This window comes from Bubalus kerabau, chromosome 22 (assembly GCF_029407905.1).
Source record: "Bubalus kerabau isolate K-KA32 ecotype Philippines breed swamp buffalo chromosome 22, PCC_UOA_SB_1v2, whole genome shotgun sequence".
Classification (NCBI taxonomy): Eukaryota; Metazoa; Chordata; class Mammalia; order Artiodactyla; family Bovidae; genus Bubalus; species Bubalus kerabau.
The window spans coordinates 43347059-43364147 of record NC_073645.1 but is presented as its reverse complement, the minus strand read 5'-3'; the positions used below and the strand labels follow the sequence as shown (position 1 = coordinate 43364147).

Sequence of the window (17089 nt, the reverse complement as noted above, 5' to 3'; positions counted from 1 at the left end):
CTGTCTTTCTGTTCATTAAGTCAGTCCAACAGCAAATAGTTGTTGAGTCTTCGCTACCATCAGAGACTTTCCTAGGAGCCGGGGATACATGATGCTCAACAATACAGATGTAGACCCTGTTGTCATGAGCTTTACCTTCTAATGGAGGAGCCGGAGTATGATAAGAGCTCTGATGACAGGTTCAGCTCAGTGAGGGACAGGTCACAGGGCTGTTCTCTTAGAAGTGGGGTCAGGAAGACTCTTTAAGAAGTTAAGCTGAATGAGGTGAGAAAGCCAACTGTCCCAGTGGATCATGTTCAGGCAGACAGCTCATAAGTGCAAAGGCCCTGAGGCAGATACATGCTTGATGCATTGAAGGAAGAACTGACACAGTAGAGAGGACATGGCATTAAAGGGGACCAGCCATGCCAGGTCTGTGAGTCCACGGAAAGGAGTTTAGTTCTTCCCTGGTGAGGTGGGGAGTCCCAGGAGAATAATGAGCAGGTGTGTGGTATGATCTGATTTGCATTTCATAAGAACCTTCTGGCTGCGGAATCAACAATAGACAAAGAGAAAATGTTGGAAATTCAGGGACAAGTTCAAATGCTCCTTTATAGATTTCAGAGGGCAGGGGATGGTAGCATAGACTAAGGGTAGCAGTGAGACTCAGGATTTATTTTGAAGATACAACTGACCTATTTAGGGTACAAGAGAGGAGCCATAGTTAGTGCCAAGACTCTCAATCTGTGGCCTATTGACTGGTAAAGCCATTCACCGAACCTGGGCATTGTGCCTGGAACAACTCTACAAATTTTCTGATTCAACTTCACTGAGATTGATGAAGCTACTGCCTGTGGGGTACTCTCTTGGTACCTGAAGATGTACATAATTTCCTCGTCTTTGATGTCTGGTTCACATCCTTCCCAAATTAGAGGTGTAGACAGTCTAGTCAGATTGAATGTCCCTGAGGATAATCCCTCTAAGACTGAAGGCTCTCTCATCCTTGAACACTGTCTTTAGATTTCAAACTTATGGGAATAGGCAGGTCCATGTCTTCTTTGCTTCCGTAAATATAAGTTTGAACAGTTTACTCTTGGCTCACAAGCTCCTATTTGGCTCCACTCTGTCCTTGGCTTCCAGTAAACATGCCTCTTGATCTTTGCAAGCCTCACTCTCTGTACAGTCCCACACCCTCTCTGTGTAGCAGCATCCTTTCTTACCTGGCATGGACCCATCATTACTGACTTCTATGAAGCATCTTTGATTTCCCCACCCCAAACACCAATCTCCAATCTAGCCTGAATCAAATTCTCTGCCTTCCCTCTTCTTTCTAAGCCAAGCTCCTCTGGTCTTGATAGAGAAGTTTCCAGATCTGACTAATAATGACTCTGTGATTCTCTGTTTTCTCCTAAAATTTCTTCCCTCCCCATGCTGTAACTCACCTTTTGCCCCATCATGTCGCTGAGAATGTTATGAGGAAGGACAGCTTTAGGCTTCTAGATGCCAAATTCTCTTCCATCCTTACCCTGGGTGGTAAGTCACCGGATGCTACTGGTCATTGCCTTCTCGAACATTCCTCTGGCTGGTGGAAAACTACTCTCAGAGTTGTTCCCTCATGTCTGTGGGTTCTTCTCAGTTTCTTTGTGGTTTCCCCTTCCACTGTCATCTGTCATTTTGGGGGATTAAAAAAAAAGGTTTCTTCGTAATTAATCAAGAAATTCTCACTCCTGACTTTTATCTACTGCATTTTCTAGTACAGTTAATCCCTATGGAAATTTTTATAAGTGATTCTTCAATTCTTAATTATCTACTCTAAACCTCGTGGGCTTATTAAGAGATTTCCTCCATAATATATTGCCTAATTTGCGTCTTCTTCTAATAGAAAAGTATGTTAATTACAATTGGAAAAATTTGCAAATCATTTCTCATATTTTTCTGACTTCACAAAGAGAAGAGAACTAATTTCCTGGAGGCAGAGGAAAAGGAGAAGGGCCATGTGTGAAAACAGAGTAGAAAAGAAGTCAATTACACTGACATTCAATTGTTGATGGATGGCTTCTGTTGAATAGCGCCATTGTATCCAACTGTCCTGTTGGTATAAATTTTATTCTATAGGTTCAAGAATATTTTGCTTAATATTTTAAGCAAAATATTTTTGCTTAATTACATTTTTCTAATTACAGAATTTTAACCTAGGCATTTAAATGAATATAATTTCCCCAACTAATCTTTATTAATAAGAAATGGTTATTTATCATGTACTATGTCTGTGACATTCTGCCAGTCTTGTGGGTAGGCATCATTAGATGAAGACCAGATCTAAAGGGCCCTGAGTCAGTGGTCAGAGGCAGGATCCAGTGCAGATGAAACCCCTGTGGCAGAGAGTGCTGCTCTGCCTTTCCCCAGCGTTTCCTCTTACTGGATACAGAGGAAGCCCTCATTTCCTGGTATTCCCGGCTGGAAGCTGCTAGCCCCATGACTGAGATGATTAGGGGCTAAGCACTCTCTCTCTGTGTGATGCTCCCTCCTGCAAGGACATCCAGCATTGTGGGCAAAGATTCTGCACTCATCTGCGTTGACCCTTACTCCAGGACTGCACTAATTTGCTTGTTTCTTTTAGAGGGGCATTTGCTACCAGATGCTGCTACCATCAGAGTTTGGCCAAAATAATAAGGAATAGCTATTGATAGTTGACTGTTTTCTTGGTGGTTCAGTGGTAAAGAATCTTCCTGCCAATGCGAGAGATGCAGGTTTGATCCCTGGGTCAAGAAGACTTCTTGGAGAAGGAAACGGCAACCTACTCTAGTATTCTTGCCTGGGAAATCCCATGGACAAAGGAGCCTGGTGGACTGCAGTCCATGGGGTCATAAAGAGTTGGACATGACTAAATGACTGAACATCTATTAGTTGAGCATCTACTACATACAGGAGCTGGCATCTGCCTCCAGAGCCTGTGCTCTTAACCACTGTGTTTGGCCCAGGCACTACACAAACAGGGGTTTGTATTTTTTTGAGTTGCATAGAATAGAAAATGATTGGAAGACACAAGACAAGTGTGGGTGTGGGTGTCATTTAAAACTAAGACTTCTTGGAAGCTAAGCCTCCTGGAAGGAGTCTCAGGCATCGTCCCCATCAGCACTCACGTGAGCCATGCTGTCCTCCCAGCTTCATTTTGCCCGAGAGTGAGCTGGCCATTCTCGACAATGCTGCGTTGTCTCTGCCACTATCAACCAACTGCCCCAGGAAGCCCACAGCCTCCCCGACTCCAGCCTTATCTCTGAACAGGACACCCTCCTCTGCACATCACTGAGCCGCCTGTGAGGCCAGCTCGACTCCTCAATCAGGCTCTATTCATCTGTGACCTTAGGCAGCAGCAGAGGAGGGACAGGCCAGCTGCGCCCTTTCCACCTGAGTGGCTGTGATATGAAGGCCCACTTTGGAACGCCGAGTTGGCCAAGCCCCGCTGCACTCCCTGGGCACCCACAACCCTGCATGAAAGGCCCTTCTTGTTCTGCGGAGTACGGCCGACTGTGAGATAGCCTCTAAGGTGGCCGCGTCCAGGCGCTCCCCTTTGCATTTTAATAACCAAGTTAAAGGTAGCCTGACACACAGATATGCTCAGAGCCTGGGAATAGGGCTTATACACCTATATATCTGCTTTTAAAAATTTAAATAAGATGGCTGTTGTTGCTAATTTCCTCCTGCTTTCTTAACTATCTCAATGTGCAGTTTAACAAGCAGCTGAGTTTACTTTGCAGTTAGCAAGAAACAAAAGCCCCTGAAATATAATTTGCTTATGTCATATTTTCCCAGAGTCACTTCGTCATGTCTGGGTATAGCTTCACTGCTGATCCAATCAGCCATGGGGTGCAGGTCGCAGGAGCCTCCTTATCATCCCATTGTGTGGTCCCTGCCATCTACCACGCTCCAGAGACTCCTAGAAACAGCCAGGAGCTAGCCAGAGCTGAATGGACAGTGTATTCATTCCTTAAGGAGATGGATGGAAGGATGGATGGACTCTACCGAATGTGCATTTTAGTTTGTATGTTCGTATTGCCAGTGGGGATTGGCCCTCATAGAAAACTGTCACAGGGTGACCTTGGCAGAGTCACATGCCTCTCTGAGATCGATCCTCTAATCAATCGGGAAGGGAGTCTGCACACTAGGACCAGAGATCAACTTTTGGAAAAATGCATGAACCTTGTGAGGTCCAGGGTGGTTCCAGGCTGACCAACCATCCAGGTTTGCCTGGGTTTGAGGGATACTGACACTGGGAAAATCAGGGGCAAATCTGGACAGTTGGTCACATTATCACTAAAATTTTATCCTGTCTTTCTAAATACTTGTATTAGTAAAAACCAGAGGACTTATATAACATTTGCTTTTTCATTAGTAAAAACTCTGTGCTTTGTTGGTTAGGGTTAGGGTTTTTTCAGTAGAAATGCTGGTGGCTACTTTAATAAGATATTGCAAATGTGGGTCTCTCTCAGGGGAGTTTTGTTCTCACAGCGCCCAGGGACGGAATCAGACATGGCTGTCTGGGCCCTGAGATGCCAAGTGTCCTGTAAGAAGAGTAATTTCATCCAAAATGCCAGTAGCATCTCCAATGAGGAGCCCTGGATCTGGCAAAGTTCCTGTCTACTTCCCGGTCTGACTCCTTGATGGGTTGGTGGTCCAGCCCATTGGCAGAACAGAGCCATTCCTGGCAGTGCTAGGGAAGCTGCTCTGTAAAGAGCTGTGGTGCCTCCATGCTACTCACCCCTTTGGTTATTTCAGGAACTATTTTTTGAGGACTTACTATTGCTCTATGAATCAAGTGAGCGAATAAGACATGGTTCCATCTTCATGATGTTTACAGTCTAGCTAGTAAATATGTACCAAAAAATTGAGGACTGCTGGGAGGAAAGAAACCCCAGGGTGATGAGGAACCTGAGGCAAGACATCTCCCCTCATCCAGGGACAGCAAAGAAAGGAGTAGGGGAAAGGGCTGCCCCGTGGTACCTCCCCTTGGGTAGCTAACAGGCCTCCCAGTGAATAGATCCAAAACAGCGCTCTTTTTACAATCTTCCCCACTGAAGAGGAGAGCACTACCATGCTTCTCTGGCTCAGGTCAACATCTTTGGAGTCAACCTTTCTCTCCCATCCCTCACCCATACCTAGTCCATCAGTAAATTTGGTGGGATAAACCTTCCCAATAGAATCCAAGCACATCTCCCCACTTTCCTGTTACAGCCATCTGGAGTTTTGCAGCATTCTCTTAAGTGGTCCCTGGGTTTCCATTCTTGTTCCCTTACAGCCTGTTCTCAACCCAGAGTGGCTGCCAGAATGGCCATTTGGGAGGGCATGGCACTTACAGTAATAATAACAACAGCAACAACGACAAGCATGATAAGTCCTTATAGCCCTAAGTATGTGCTGGCTAGACATGTAACTGCTTTGTAAGTACTAACTACTTTCAATGTGTCCGCATGCTAAGTCACTTTAGCTGTGTCCGACTCTTTGTAACCCTATGGACTGTAGCCCACCAGGTTCCTCTATCCATGGGATTCTCCAGGCAGGAATACTGGAGTGGGTTTCCATGCCCTCCACCAGGGCATCTTCCTGGCCCAGGGATGGAACCCACATCTCTTACATCTCCTGCATTGGCAGCCGGGCTGTTTACCACTAGCGCCACCTGGGAAGCCCAACTACTTGCAACATTCACAGTAATTCTGGGAGGTGAGTACAGCAGTTAGTTCTGCTGCATTGTGGCATATGCATTCCTAAAAATCAATGTGCTGTGCAAAATACATAACAAGTACTCTAGATATGACCCTTTACCTTGGAAAAGACAAAGTGTACTTGTTGACATGGGTGTCAGAAGAGTCAGACAGGGTCAGCTTGTGAGTTACTGTGACTCGGTAAGAGGAGGGTTTTCTGAAACAGGGATGACACTCCGGGAGAGGGTGTGCCCCGACACGGGCAGTACACTGGGGCAGCTGGGAGAGGTTTGAGGTGTGTGCGTGTGTGTGTCTTTAGTGGAAGGAACTCAACTGGGTGCAGTTTTCTGCTCACTTTGTGAGTTTTGCAGTTGAAATCATGGATAGCCAAGCATGAAATTGCTCAAATATGCTCAAATTGTTCCCTGGCACATGATAAATTGCATTAGAGTAAATTTATATTTTCAAAACAAGCATTATCACTTTACTGACTGGGCTCCCAGCCCCATTTAACAGATTAGAAAACCGAGGTACAAAACAGGTGAAGTACCCAGGGTCAAGTAGCTAGTGAGGGCCAGAACTGGGTTTTGAACTTGAGTTGGATTTCAGAGGTTTGCCCAAGAGCCTCCAGAGGCTCAAAGCACAGGGCCCGAGTCCTCATGGTGGACTCACAGGCCCTTTCCGACCTGGCTCCCCACGAGCTCCCCACGAGCTCCCTGATTCTCTCCCCTCCCCCCACACCTCTCTGGCCCCTTAATGTCTCTCTAACCCCCAAGTGTGTTCCCAACTCCTTGCCTTTGTTCATGTCTTTTCCTAGAGTTCTCTTTCCCCTGATATTTACTGGCCTCCTGTCCTTGCTTCCATCTGGTCTCTGTTGATCAAGAAGGTCCTCTCCAAGTATCTGAAATGAGGAGGAAGCCTCATCAGTACCTCTGCTGGTGTTTAATTATTCTTTTCATCACTTGCCATCATGTATTACAGCAGCGATCCCCAAGCTTTTAGGGACAAGACTCTGGTTTCATGGAAGACAATTTTTCCGAAAATGGTGGGGGGAGGCTATTCAGGCAGTAATCTGAGGGGTGGGGAGTGATGAGACCAGCAGATGAAACCTCACTGCTCCTCTCCTGGCTGCTCACCTCCTGCTGTGCATCCCAGTTCCTAACAAGGTGCACACGGGTACCTATCTGTGGCCTGGGGGTTGGGAACCTCTGTATTAGAATATCTCTTTACCTAAATTTTTATATATCTCCTTCACACTCTCCAATAGAACACGGGTGCCAGTGAAGGGATCGTTATTCACTAGAGCAGACCTTGGACCGTAGGAGGCACTCAATCAGCTATGGAAGGAAGGAGTAAATGGAGGAGGACAGGGGAGGCAGGGATGTTTCAGGCAATAAGAAAAGCACATTGGAACACAAACTCAGTGCCTACACTGAGTGCTTCTAACTTCTACCACCTTTGAGGGCTCTGAGGTCAGCTCCTTAAACTGACCTGACAGGAAGCCCCAAGACCAAGTGGCAGGTCCCAGAGGTGGCAGAGACAAAGTAAGAGGAGGGGAGGGACAAACAAAGACACACAAGTCTTCCACCCTTTCCCCCAGAGGCCCCAGACTTTTCAACCCAACTTCACAATTCAGATATGGAGGTTGAGATCAGAAAGTGGAAGAAAGATTCCACAGCAAAATCAGGGTCCTTTAGTGACCTTCATCCGGACAAGTCAGGCTTGCAATTGACTTCCTCATAAAAGAATCTCAGAGCTTATCCTGACTGGGAAAAATTGCTTGTAATGGTAAAAAAAATAAGGTGTGTACCTGTATGGCATGTGTGGTGTTCATTGTGGACCAGATACTGGGCTTGTGTCTTTACTCAAAGTAGGATAAAAATAGCAGAGGTGGTACCTCCATGCTCACCATTTTATAAGCGAGGAAAAGAGGCACAGAGTAGCTAACTAACTTGCCCAAGGTCACACAGCAGACAAGGGTATGAATCTGAATGATATCATTTCAACAGCCACGCGCTCATTAAACTGACTAGGATGCCTAGGACGGCCTCCCTTGCAGCGAATGGAGTCTGATTTTACAGCATGGGAACTGCAGATTTGTGTTGCCAACTACAAACTGGGCCTTGCCCAGAGCATTAGCCAGTCACTGAACAACAAGAAGAGCATTTGCCATCTGCCTCTGTGGAGACTGAATCCTGTGTTGCTACAACAGTTGAACTTCAACAGGGTGGAGAGTGAGGCACTCTGTGCTCCAGGGAACCTTGTGAAACATGTCTTTAGATAGATATTTTCAGGAACTCATTTCACGATCCCAATCCTCCTCATATTTAGTGAAAATGAAAGCTGATCAGTCGTGCCCGACTCTTTGCAACCCCAAGGACTATACAGTCCATGGAATCCTCCAGGCCAGAATACTGGAGTGGGGATCTTGCCAACCCAGGGATTGAACCCAGGTCTCCCGCATTGCAGGCAGATTCTTTACCAGCTGAGCCACCAGAGAAGCCCAAGAATACTGGAGTGGGTAGTTCATCCCTTCTCCACTGGCTCTTCCTGTCCCAGGCATCCAATCATGGTCTCCTGCGCTGCAGGAGAATTCTTTACCAACTGAGCTACTAGGGAAGCCTCCTCATATCTAGAAAAGCAATAAATCCCTTCATAGTGACATCAGCTCCTTGCGACTAATAGAAAACCTTTTGTAAAGTAAGTACTTGCTTGCATTGAACTCCCCCTTCACCAAAATCTTACATATCGACCTGTCCCCACTACCTCTTTGGAACAGTTCCCCAGAGATATCTGAGGTGCTGTCTCCAGGGCTCCAGTCCTCGTTTTGCCCCAAATAAAACTTAACTCACAGCTCTCACATTGTGCATCCTTTTAGTCAACACGCGTGCTAAGTTGCTTCAGTTGTGTCCGATTCTTTGCGGCCCTGTGGACCATAGCCTGTCAGGCTCCACTCTCCATAGGATTCTCCTGGCAAGAATACTGGAATGGGTTTCCATTTCCTCCTCCAGGAGATCTTCCTGACTCAGGGATCAAACCCACCTCTCTTGCGTCTCCTGCACTGGCAGGTGGGTTCTTTGCCACTACCTTGTAGTCCGCAGTTAGGATCACTTTATCACTGAAGATAGGGGCTGTGGCTTGCTCAAGCGCACATAGCCAACCCAGGCCATGTCCTACCTTCCAAGCCCCGCCCTGGAAGCCCTCCCACTCAGCTGCTGTGTGTGATGGCTGGCGTTTCTGACATGAGCATCCATCTAAAGGGAGCTGAGATGAACCTTTTATCTTCCAAGACTTTGAAATATGAGGCACTTTTCCAACAAGGAAAATGCTTCTTCACACCCACCACATGTGGTAGCAATAACCTACGCTTTCTGAACACATCAGAAATTTGACAGATCTCTGGGTAATTACCACATCATTTGGTAAGCGAGTGTTACCTACCGTTATCTAAGGAGTAACTCGATGCCAATTCCTTGTCACAGCCCTGAAACTGTCCCCAGCTGAGCACGTGCTCTGCCAACCTCGTGCCTCAATAATGGAGCCAGGGCAGGGAGTGTGAATAAGCTACTGGCATGTAGCAGGGGAGGATGCTTGACTCAGATGGTCCCTGCCCTGAAGGACTTCACTTTGCAAATGATCGATTGTTCCAGGGGACAGAGAGCACCTTGACCAGCAGCCGCCTGCCTGTCTGTGTCCAGCTCACATCTCTACCACCTTGGCGGACAGTGTTGGATCCAGAGCTGAGAACACACTCTGGGCTCCTGGATCTAGCAGTTCATGGCCAGAAGGGGCAGGTGTTAGAGTCAAGTGAGGTCTAGCTCCTGGAGGAGAGATTTTAGGCACATCCCTTACCTACTTTGAGTCCTGGTCTCTTTATCTGAAAAGAGGAAACAAAGAAAACCTACCTCACAGGTTATTATGAGGATGAATTTAGGCTAACTGCTGCTGCTGCTGCTGCTAAGTCGCTTCAGTCATGTCCGACTCTGTGCGACCCCAGAGACGGCATCCCACCAGGCTCCGCCGTCCCTGGGATTCTCCAGGCAAGAACACTGGAGTGGGTTGCCATTTCCTTCTCCAGTGCATAAAAGTGAAAAGTGAAAGTGAAGTCGCTCAGTTGTGTCTGACTCCTACCGACCGCATGGACTGCAGCCTACCAGGCTCCCCCGTCCATGGGATTTTCCAGGCAAGAGTACTGGAGTGGGTTGCCAGTGTCTTCTCCTTAGGCTAACTAAAGGCTCCCAAATCACTGCAGATGTGACTGCAGCCATGAAATTAAAAGACACTTGCTCCTTGGAAGAAAATCTATGACCAACCTAGACAGCTTATTAAAAAGCAGAGACATTACTTTGTCAACAAATGTCCGTCTAGTCAAAGCTATGGTTTTTCCAGTGGTCATGTATGAAAGTGAGAGTTGGACTGTAAAGAAAGCTGAGCGCTGAAGAATTGATGCTTTTGAACTGTGCTGTTGGAGAAGACTCTTGAGAGTCCCTTGGACAGCAAGGAGATCCAACCAGTCCATCCTAAAGGAAATCGGTCCTGAATGTTCATTGGAAGGACTGATGCTGAGGCTGAAACTCCAATACTTTGGCCACGTGATGTGAACTGACTCATTAGAAAAGACTCTAATGCTGGGTAAGACTGAAGGCAGGAGGAGAAGGGGATGACAGAGGATGAGATGGTTGGATGGCATCACTGACCCCATGGACATGAGTTTGAGCAAGCTCCAGAGTTGGTGATGGACAGGGAAGCCTGGCCTGCTGCAGTCCATGGGATCACAAAGAGTTTGGACACAACTGAACGACTGAACTGGTAGACTGAAAGGGCGAGATAGGAATATTTAGGTTCGCAGTCTATATGGTCTCTAGAGACTACTCAAGCCTATTGTCAAGGCCCATAGCAACCACAGATGATATGTAAACAAACGGGCATGGTTGGCTTCCAATAAAATCTCATTTACAAAAACAGGTGGCAGGCTGGAGTTCATCTGTGGGCCCCAACTCTGGTAGAGAATCTAGGTGAAAATCTGACACATGGTAGGCATAAAATAGAACCTATTATTATTTTTTACACATAAGCAATATGACTTACTTTATTAATGTTTTGTTTAGTTTTTTTTTTTAAGTTTTTATTAGAGTATCGTTGCTTTACAATGTTGTGTTATTTTCTCCAGTAGAGCAAAGTGATTCGATCGTAAGTGTACACGTATCTCCTCTTCTTTGAATTTCCTTCCCATTTAGGTAACCATAAAGCATTGAGTAGAGTTCCCTGAGTAGGTTTTCATTAGTTATCTATTTTATACATAGTAATGTATATATGTCATTCCCAATCTCCCAACTCATCGAACCCCTCTTTTCCTCCACTTGGTGTCCAAACTTTGCTCTCTATGTCTGTGTCTCTATTCCTGCTTTACAAATAGGTTCGTCTGTATCATTTTTCTACAGTCCACATATATGTGTTAAAACTATTACCCTGCTTATTCCACCACCATGGCGGGATGACCAGGGGTAGCCATGATGCACTGGCTGTGTCAAAAGAAAATGAGATTAATATATAATGATAACAAGAGTAATAATAAAAATAATATATTAAGAATAACAACATTATGAAAGGCTTACCATGTCCCTTCCCAGTCACTCTTTTAAGCACTTTACATATATTAACTCATTTAAGTGGCAGGTAGATTTTATTATTATACCCACTTTGCAGATGAGTAAACTGAGACAAAAAGATCTTACTCACTTACTGAAAGCCTCTGGTTAGGATTCAAACCTAGATGATAATGGCTTCAGAGCCCAGATAACTTCTATTAGCACTCAGAGACCACTATATTGTGATCACTTATTATGTGATTCTTTAACTTAATTCTTTGCCTTTCCTCAAGGATGTGGGGCACTAGCATTGCTCAGCCAGTTGCAGAGCTGGACCTCTGGCATGGACCAGTCCTCGGCTGTGTCATATTCTTCTCCCAGCGCACTCAGCTTCCCATCCTCAGCTCTAATTACTGGCTGATGTGGGAGATGTTTTGGGCACAGCTAATTGCGCTCCAGCACCTGGGTAACTCTCATTTACTGGTGCTAATTAAATGACTTCAGTGCTAGGGGTGCCCATTACCTAGCTGATTACGTTCCCTCTGCCCATTAACAGTAAAATTATAGAGCCTGGAAAAGGTCTGCTGGGAAAGAAATAACTCTTATTCGGGTGGGATGATTATTTCATTTTTACTCTATATATTACGTCTTTTAAAACAAACAACTTGTAGACATCATTTCATTTTGGAAACCTCTTTACCAACTCCCTGATCCAAAATCTGGCAGATTTTGGTGATGGCAAAATTTCCATTTCGAGCGAAATTTTAATTTCTCGTGAATTTATTGCCATCTTTCCACTGCTGGTTGTATTTTCCTTTGAAAATTTAGAAGTGCTGGATCTTCCAGAGCAGAGCCTAGAATGTGGGGGGATCTGAGAGGCCAGGGACTGGCCTTTGCTCCCTCCCTGGTGGTCTCACAAGGGCAAATTCAATACAAAAGGAGCAGCTCCTTGTGGGGGATGGAACATCAGATCCGGAAAGAAGGAACAGCCGTGCCCTTTGGTTGGGCAGCCAGCTGAGCAGGGTGATCTCATGGATCTTTTCCAATCTGACGTATGATTCATCCCTGACATATACAGGAGTATGGTTGTCAAGTGAGCCAAGTCAGGGGGCGGCGGACAGCAGAGAACAACCCTGGCTTTATTTCCATTTGATTCCCGTCTTTATAAGCTGGGGTCCTTGGGTTCTATACATTCTTTGGTTGAACGTGTTGGGGGAGATTACTTTTCCATGCGTGGCGGGTAGTCTTTGGGGCCACACCGTCTGATGTTTCCAAAACCAGAGCTGGGCAGACATCCTCCTCCGCTGGGTTTATTTGGAAACGTCAGTCCCCTCCGTGCCACTCAGAGGTGGAGAGAGCAGCCAGTCCAGGCCAGATGGCATCTCGGCGAGGTCCCAGCTCCCCGGGGCAGCCAGGGAGATGGGCCGGGGGGTTGGTGGGGGAGAGGGAGGCACGGTTTATGGGAGAGTATCAATCCAGAGAGGGGAAGAGGGAGCCGCGGGATAAAAATAGCACGCGCGTGAACTCCTGCCCCCAACCCTGCCCCCCATCCTTAATGATTTCTCCGATGACTTGTGTTTGGCTCCAAGAGGAACAGCAGGCGCCTGAGCCGGGTTACTCAACTGGGGAGAAAAGGAGGGAGCCCGCCTGCCAGGTGGGTTTTCCAAGCCCTCACAGTTTCTAAACTTCTCCACATGTGAACAAGTGTTTACAGTTTTAAAGATGTGTTGAGTAATTGCACATGCAAGATAGCTCCCCTTTAATGCACACAGCATGTTGCCAGGCCATTTCTTGCCCCAGAACACCCTGCTTGACAATGAAATTGTTTGCCTTCTCTGCGTCCAGGCTTAAGGAGGCACTGGTTTGTGTTGAGATATAATTGGTAGCACTTGCGCCTTTGTAGTTCTTTTTTAGCTACTGAAAATTACTGGCTTAATCCACTCTTTACTTACCCGGATTAGGGGAGAAGCCCCACAGAGGCCCCTTCACATCAGAGAACAGAGTGGACATTCTTAAAACTTATTTTGAGGCTCACGTAACAATTGGGAAGACTGGTTAAACAACAAAAACAACAGCATCGATTCACTTTCGCATTCTCTCAATTTTCAGGAATTTTGAATCCCCTCGGAAGAATGTAATAATTGTTCCTGCGCTCCTGAAAAGTCTTGGAAAACCTTCCTGTTTTTACAGATGGGTTTCTCTGCTTCTCTCCACCCCTCCCCCCTCTTAATTATTCCTTTTCTCTCTTTATTTCCATGGGAAAATAGCTGGTGTCACCTCAGGGAGACAGGCAGGGCATTCTGCTTTGCTTGTTATTTTTTATAGCGTTCTTTGTCTTCTCTCCGGCTTCCAGCAAGACACGGCCAAAATGGTTTGGCAGATCACTTTGCATTAGTAAAACTCTGTGTCAGCCACAACTGAAGCTGGGAGTAAACGACTAATGTCAGCTTGCAAGTCGGAGAAATGCACCAGGCCAGCAACTGTCTTCCCATCCAGCCTCTGATGGGGGTCCACGGGCAAGCAAGACCAAGGGGACGAATGACACTATATCACCTGCTTGTTGGCACTCTGGCTGCTCCCAGATCGCCCCATCTCAGCTGACAAATAAGAGAACTCCTCGACCTGGCTAGTGCCTAGCGATTAACTTCAGGGCTGCATTTTCCAACTTGAAAATCTTTTTAACTACTGTTTTGCGATTTTCCCCACTGAGCGCTTTGGCATCAGAGGAAGAGACTCTGAGAAGTAGGGCCCAGGGGAACTGTATCCTCTTTCCTAGTTTGGCAAGTCTGGCCCTGCTCCAGACACACTGCTTAGACTGCTTCATTCCTCCTGTAGGCCTTCCGTGAAGTCGGACACGCACATCCTCACCTGAGAACAGACCTGTCAATTTCTCAAATCTTTACAACATCGGAGCCTGAGCCTCTGTCTTGCTGGAATTAGACATGAATTTCAGCTAAATGAGAAGTAATGTTTTGTCCACACTCCTTGGTTTCACCCCTTAACCTTTCTGTGGGCTCTCACCCTAAGCCAGGGTGGGGCAGCCTATTCCTGAGCGCTCCCCTTAGCAGGACAGTCTAGTTGGAAAGACAACCGGAGACACTTGGCTTTTCTCCCCCCAGGTCCCACCCCCATAGCTGTAGCAGCAGAACTGGGGACATTTATCACTCTAGGGTAGTTATTTGTTTCTTTGCCATTCAAGGGAATTCTCAAGGGGAGTTCCTATGGTTGCTCAGTTTTGAGCAACTCGCAGCAGAAGATCTGGCATTGGTCAGGGTCTCAACAAATATTGCATGAGTAAATCCTATATTCTTTCTGAACTGATGCCTATTCCTGAGATTGGTATTCATCCCAGAATATGCAGTAGAGATAAAATTCCCACAGCATGGAATAGAGGCAAGGGGACTGGACTGGAAACGAGAAGAGAAAGTCCAGACCTGGCCTCTGGAGGACCTGGGCTCAGTGAGCAGAGCGGTCAGCGTGGGGTGGGGGTGGCACTCCAGCACGGAGAAGGGCAGTGATCCATGGGCAGTCCTGGGAGATCCAGACAAAGCAAGAGTGTTGGGGCCTCCATGTAGTCACAGCAGCCGCTGAGTGTCTGGGCAGGACACCAGGCCCTAGGGGGTCCTGCAGATCCAAGAGGGGGCAAAAGAGAAGCAAACACTGTCCTCCAGGTACGTGCTGTCTGCTGAGGGAGACAGATGATGGTGTGTAGAATAGTAATTCTGAGAAGTGCTTGGAAGGAAATGCACGCCTCCCCAGCAGAAGCCAAGGGTAGACCCTAGATAAAGGATACGGGCACCCCAGTACTCATTGCAGCATTGCTTACAATAGCCAAGACATGGAAGCAATCTAAATGTCCATCAACAGAGGAATGGATAAAGAAGATGTGGTACATATATGGTCATATAGTGGAGTATTAGTCAGCCATTAACATGAACGAAATAATGCCATTTGCAGCAACATGGATGGACCTAGAGATTGTTATACGAGTGAAGTTAAGTCAGACAGAGAAGGAGAAATGTCATATGACATCCCTTATATGTGGACTCTAGAAAGAAATGATACAAATGAACTTACAAAACAGAAAGAGACTCACAGACTTAGCGAATGTCCTTGTGGTAGCCTGGCGGATGGACCAGGGGAGGGATAGTTATGGAGTTTGGGATGGACTTGCACACACTGCTGTGTTTAAAATGGATAATCAACAAGGACCTTCCGTATAGTGCATGGAACTCTGTTCAATATTATGTGGCGGCCTGGATGGGAGGAGGGTTTGGGGGAGAATGGATACATGTATATGTATGTCTGAGTCCCTCTGCTGTTCACCTGAAACTGTCATGACATTGTTAATCCACTATACCCCAGTACAAAATAAAAAGTTAAAAAAAAAAAAAGAAGAGTAGATCCTGGGTTCATCCCACCAACTCCTTAGGTTCATCCCACCAACTCCTACTTGAGTCTCACCATCAGCTGATAGATGGTGCCTTGCAGGTTGCATAACCCTGGAACTTTCCTACATTAATGGCTGTACTGTCAGGATTTTTCTGGGCTCATTCTTCCTCTGATTTCAGTATGATCCATGCCTAACAGAGCCCCAGTACGATTATTTGCAGAATGACTATTACCCTAGAGTTACTATTGCATGTGTTGAGACATATTAATAGTTGTACCCCTCAGTAGATAGGAATAAATTCTAACAATAAACTTTTATAATGAAGACAACAGCAACAAAAAAGAGTTGACTCTAATCCAAGGGTCATGTGGACTAGAGTGGATAAGGCAATGACTCAGGCAGAGGCTTGGCTCATAAAGTCAGAGAGGACACCTGGGATCCTAACTGGGGATAAGGCAGAGGTGGGGTCACAGCAAGGGAGGCTGGGTACTTAATTCCAAAAAGCCAGGTCAGAGCTCCCTAAAGCCATTCTACCTCAGGTGAGAATTTGTCCTGAAGAAGGAGGCAGGGCTAAGCTTTAAGTTCAGAGCCAATTTCATTCATTCATTGATTAGATATTTGTAGAGCATCCACCATAGGACTGACATTTTTGCAGGCACACAGCAAAATCTGTACAAAATCAGTACCTGTGAATATCTTACCTGATGTTGCAAAAGAGACTTTGCAGATAAAGGTTATGGATCTTGAGATGGGAGGATGTTCTGGATGACCCAGGAGGGCCCAGTCTTATCATATGAGTCTAAAAGCACAAACCTTTCCCCACTGCAGAAGAAAATATGACATTAGAAAAGAGTCAGAGAGATGCAATCCTTGCAGAACGAGGATGGGCCATGAGCCATGGAATGCAGGCAGCCTCTAGAAGTTTCAGAGTCAGGGAAACAGATTCCGCCCCTCCCCTCCCACACTGCCCCAAGCCCCAGAAAGGAATACACTCCTGGTAACGTGTGGACTTGAGACCCATGTGAGATTTCTGACCTACAGGACCATGAGAAATAAATTTGTGTTGTTTTAAGCCATTTGGTTTGTGATAATTCGTTTCAGCAGTGATAAGAGTCTCATACATGCTAGAGGCAGAAAAGAGCTTGGTATATTCCAGAGACCACAAAGGGGTTGCTGTGTCCAGAACAGTGTAGGTGAGACACACATACAAACATGTAAGTGATTTAAACAGGAGAGGGTGAGACTTAAGGGTGAGATTTACATTTTGCAATTTCTCTTGGATGTTCAGCAGAAAAAAGGTTAGAGGGGGCAGGTGTGGAGGGACAGACTCTTGCCGGGCTGTTTTAGGAGCCCTCATAGAAGGAGACAGGTGTTCACATCAGGGTGATGTCAGAGAAGAAGGAAAGTCATGGGTGAATTGGAGAGCTGTC

General features: G+C 46.3%; 1 long non-coding RNA gene across 1 annotated transcript; it reads left to right on the top strand.

Annotated features, from left to right (window-relative positions):
• Positions 1-11904: 11904 nt before the first annotated feature.
• On the top strand, positions 11905-14026 carry LOC129636532 (uncharacterized). Its single transcript, XR_008706983.1, has 3 exons — positions 11905-12318; positions 12856-12920; positions 13376-14026. It is a non-coding gene; the product is annotated as an uncharacterized LOC129636532 (long non-coding RNA).
• Positions 14027-17089: the final 3063 nt, after the last annotated feature.